Here is a 5,583-nt window from a genome sequence, read left to right as displayed (position 1 = left end):
CTTAAACTCACATCAGCTGATCTATACCACGGAGTCTAGATGCAGCAAACCGTTGTGATAGCATGGCTGTCCATAAGAGCTAGGCATTTCACTTGTGTTGATATCCTGCTCTCTCTATAGCACTACGAGTGTCTATGGAAGCACAATTTTGGGGTAAGCCTCGTGGGTGTTTAATCAATCATCCCATAGGAATTGAGGATAACAGTTTGATCTATTCCCGTTATACTTTGAAGGAAAGAATTCCACAATCTACCACGTGGTAGCGGAAAAATTCAACTTTTCAAGTTGATTCCTCTCATTCTGTACACAATTGACTATGTTGGTTACCGTTACCTGCTAGTTGAGAAGTTTCTACTAAGGGTCTTACTAAGAGGTTTGACTACGTAAACTATAACCAACGGGGTTGGATTATGAAGGCAACGCCCAGGGTTTCCAGTGCAATGTTGCTTGCTTTTTTTACAGGTGAGCGACGTGCTCCTCTGCATTTGAATACGGGTACGTGAACATTAAGTTCAGCTCTCTAGGTACACATCTATTGATTTGGTTTTGTTCCATTTTTTAAGTATGTTTTGCTTGGCTTTTTCAAAATCATATAAATATGCTTGAATGTTTCAGAGACATGCCAAGGGCATGTCGAAACAAAGAATTTTGGACCATCGTGTCCCATATATTTTTCTGCATTATGCTGTTATGAATCCATGTGTAGGGTTTGCTTTGGCACATGTTGTCACATGGGATTCAACATGGTCTAGGAACTCAAGAAGTTTGGTTTAGCCAGTGTGGAGCAATGATGATGAGGGTCCCTCTCACTCTTGTCGCAGAGTGTTTCCACACACAAGTACCTTTTGTACTTGAAGGATGTTCTTTTTTCAAAACATTCTTACATGAGACATGCGGAGAATATGAGTCTCTGGGACTGGCACTGGTGCCCCCTATTTTAAGTATGTGTCACGACAAAGTCCCTAGATGCTGGTCAAATCTGTTTTCTAGACCATTTTCAACATGCTTGAAGGATGTTCTTTTTTCAAAACATTCTTACATGAGACATATTCCACATGCGGAGAATATGAGTCTCTGGGACTGGCACTGGCGCCCCCTATTTTAAGTATGTGTCACGACAAAGTCCCTAGGTGCTGGTCAAATCTGTTTTCTAGACCATTTTCAACATGACAATTTCGGTGGCTAGAAATTTTCGGATACTTAGAATGACTTGTTCAGGTACAAGTACTACTAAACAACGTTTCAGATGGTTGTTTATACATATAGCAAGGCTCTGAGTTGTTAATGAAAAAGTTTCATTGTTTGTCCCTAGAAGTGATTAATGTTTCATCTTCTATTATGGTTCAAACATTTCAGCAAGGTTTGAAAATGCTGCGGCAACTGAAAGTATTTAGTTTCTTTTCAGAACTATTTACATTCCTCTTTACTAGGTGCTAGGCACATCACATTCTCCATAAGTATTGGCAAGGAGGATCATGGATATCCAGGTTCGGATTTGTTTTTTGCTAAATGCATGCAGACTAGGTGTTATGGGTCCTAGTGTTTAACAGAAGCTGACTTGGAACGGCATGCATATTCATCAAGTTGTTACTTATGAAACATTTTTGCACTCTGTGTGCAGTATCTCTATGAGATTACTTTTGGGTCTACCAATCACCAACAGAGGTCATGGCTCGGTTTGGGTGCTTGTGAATTTTTCAAGTTAACCACGATGGTTATTCTGGACATTGTTGTTTCCCAGTCATCTGGGAAGACTGTCTGTAAACCGTGGGGGAAACACACCTCAGTACTGTCAGTTATCCAAGGGGATAGGCGAATTACAAAGTATAATCTTGTGCTAAAGGATATGCAAAGTGCGTACATTAGCACCAAGAAATCCAATTAATAAGCATTTATTGCTCTACTTGGAGTTTGCTTACCATCAGATAACGCATGTTTACGATTAGATTTAGTCTCTTCATGTTTGCGATTAGGTTCTCAACCTTCAACACTAGCTATGGTGGGGTCGTTTACTGATGAAATTTGAGAACAAGTCAAAGACTTACACTTGGCTGATGAGTTATGTCAGCAAGTTACTTTCACGAAAAGTGAAAAGTGATACTCTTTCATGTACATCTTTGTTGTGATAACTTGTCTAAGCATGATTATGTGCATTCTAAATGGAGTCTACAAACTAGATGGTTCCAAAAGGACAACAATGTACAAAATCACGATGTTATTCTTGATTTCATTGAACCTCCTACTGTACCGTGTTTTGGTCAAACAAACAGCTGGATCCATGAAGGATACCACTCTGGAAAACATTAGTGCTCTTATGAAGATCCTACCACTTTTGTTTTCGGCGACGAAAACGCTTCTCCAAGGGGGGAGTAATGTCATGCGAAGGGCAGAACTATAGGAGGGCATGGCCCTGGCCAAGGACCGATGGATACACATGCGGTACAAGGTATATATATAGCTAAGATCCAGAGGGCCAAGGCCTCTATATAGGTATGGTTGGGTGGTTAATGGCATGTCTATCTCCCTATGTACTTTCAATTTGCTGATCACTGGACCAAATGAAAGCCATATTGCTGAATTTAAGGGTGATTTGAATGCTACTTTCAAGATGAAATATTTGGGGCTGTTGCATCATTAGTTGGATATACAATTTAAGCAGTGTGATGGTGGTATTTCCTTGTGTCAAAAAAGTTACATAGAGACATTGCTATATAAGTTTGGACTTGAGGATTGCAAACCTATTGCCACTCCCATGGAAACAGGTTTGAAGTTGAGTCTACATGATGCTGGCGATCCTGCTGATGTCACTCTTTACCAAACTGCTTTTGGATGCCTCATTTATGTATGCAACACGAGGCCATATATTCAATTTGTAGTCTCACAGGTCAGCAGATTTGTGTATAGCCCAGGGTCTAAGCATTGGTAGACTGTCAAGAGGATTTTTCACTACCTTAGTGGCACTTTACATCTTGGCTTATTTTATCCCAAGGGGGGATCATTGCCGCCAGACTTACATGCTTTTTCGAACTCAGATTGGGCTGGTTGTTTGACACGAGAGTGTCCACAAGTGGTTTTTGTTTCATGCTTGGCAGTTCATGTATACCATGGTTGAGCAAGAAGCAACCTACTATGGCCACTTCAACTTGTGAGGATGAGTACAGGGCAGTCTCCACAGCTACGGTTGAGTGTGTATGGCTCAGACGTCTTACGGCTGATTTGGGTGTTGGACAGGACATTGCCAACACTATCTACACCGACAGTCAGAGTGCATTAGAAGTTGCGAGGAACCCAATTTTTCATGCTCACTGTAGACAACTGAGACAGTTTCACTAGGTGGGAACGCTCTCCTGTGAGACGGGCAATGAATCAGTCAGTAATTACTATGGTAATTACCATGGTAAACCCAAGGCATATAAATAGGGCCCATTACATTATAATCGGGTTAGCATAATCGGGTTAGCGTTTTTGTGGCATTTGTTGGCAATTGTACTCGAGTTGTCAATCATTGGCAATTGTTGTCGAATGTACTCTGTCTATCCTTTTGTTCATAAGCCACATCATACTCATAGTAATCCTTCATCTGTAATTCCAATTACAGCAGTATATTCCAGTTATACTTACCTTGTACTCAGTACTCTGAATCTGAATATCATTCTCAGTACATAGTCTGGTTCTTATTCCAGTAGATGTATTCTAGTTCAGTTTCTGTTCCTTTGTCCAGTCTACTGCGTGAACTAATACATCACCAGTAGCTGAAATCTTCTAACATTGGAATTAGCTATCTCAAGAGATCAGCTCCAATTCCATTTTGGTGATCACGGTGGCTAGAGATGAAGCTCATTGACTGAAACACTCTTCTCCCAGTTGGAAGTTCTCAACTACAGCAATGGTACCCAAAACTAGTCGTGGCCGAAAATCCACATTTGTGTTGATCCTATTCGTGAGGAGTCGGGAAGAGAATCTGACCCTAAGCAAGAGAGGGTAACTGACACTTAGGCTCATGAGGAGCATAGTAAGGCTGATGAGATGCAGGACTCACAACATTCTAGTCACTCTAGACGCAGACAGGCAGAGAGGGAAGCACAAAAGGCCAAAAGTTCTCGGTCCAGGCCGGGGGATGAGAGTACCAAAGGTAGTAAAGGCAGTCACCACACTTCCAGTAGACAGGCCAGAGAGGACACTGACATAGAGACAGAAACAGATATTGATTGGGATGCAGATACTGACAACTATAAGAAGACTCCCAAGCGCTGTTTAGAATCTAAGAAGAGAAGCGGCAGGACCAGTGGTAATCGGAATGATTACACATCTTCATTGAAAATCTCTTTTCTGGTATTCAAAGGGGGCAAGAAGGATGATCCGGATGTTCACATCCAAGATTTTGAGCAATATGCAGAGCTGAAGAATATTGATGATGATGATTGGGGGGAATACTTTCCGCAAACCTTGAAGGAGGCAGCGAGAAAATGGTACTACCATTACCCCGCTTGTCAGCTCAGATCCTATAGCAAACTACTTAAAGCCTTCAGACTAGAGTATTCCGACAACAGAGGTGATGAAGATATTCTTTGTGAACTGGATAAGATCAAGCAGCGAAATCTGTCAGTCCGAAGCTATGTGGAGAAAATCAAGGAGCTGACAAGGCAGTTGCAGGAACCACCGTCAGAGAAGGGACTGCGTGCATGGTTTCTGAATGGCTTTCGAAGCAAGAAGCTTCGAGAGAAGGAGATACCAGCACCAACCAAGAAATTCAATGATCTAGTACAGCGGGCACTGAAGCTGGAACAACATGCCAAGAAGGAAAAGATCCATAAAAGGAGAAGATCCAGTAGTAGTAGTTCTTCTAGTGGGAACTCTGATTCCAGTGAAGTGTCTAGCAGCTCTGAAATTAGATCTAACGAGAGGTCCAAGGATAAGTCAAAAAAGGGATCCTAGACTAAGAAGATTGCAGAGATGGTAGGTAGATTACCGAGATTAGCCACACCAGAAAACCAGTTTAAAAAATGGAGACTTGGTGTTTAGAATGCAAATCCAAGGACCATATTTCCAACAAGTGTCCACAATGTACTTACTGTAAGGCCTTTGGCCATTTATGGAATAATTGTGGTATCAGGATTCATCATTTTAAGAAGGGCAAAGACTTGTCAGTGGTAGCCTATACGGAACCAGTGAAAGTAGAACCCACCAAAGCCTCTTAGGAGGAGAGACCAGGTACCAGTTGTACTGGTCAAGGGCGTGACCGATTCCAAGCGGGTACTGGCCGAGGTAGAGGGCGTGGCAACTTCCAAAGCCGGAGTTTGAATTGCTACACTTGTGGAAAGTACGGGCATTTCGCGGCTCAATGCCCAGATGCACCTGTACCTGCTGCTACTGAGGCAAAGGCACCAAAGCCAGTCCCAGTACAGGCAGTCACAAGGAGCAAAGGAGTGGTAATTGAAGAAATTCCAGATACTCCAGAAAAACCAATCACTGCTGGCAGCAGCAAATGGGCTCAACAAAGAGAGGTCTAGAAGGCCAAGGGTAAAGAGAAGGTGGTAGATGAATGGAAGGAGCAGAGAGAACTAGTGGCTAAAATCACAGAGA

This window comes from Adiantum capillus-veneris, chromosome 1, assembly GCF_014529385.1.
Source record: "Adiantum capillus-veneris isolate H3 chromosome 1, ASM1452938v2, whole genome shotgun sequence".
In the NCBI taxonomy this organism is placed as follows: domain Eukaryota; kingdom Viridiplantae; phylum Streptophyta; class Polypodiopsida; order Polypodiales; family Pteridaceae; genus Adiantum; species Adiantum capillus-veneris.
The sequence above is the reverse complement of the archived record's forward strand: the minus strand, read 5'-3'. Positions refer to the sequence as shown.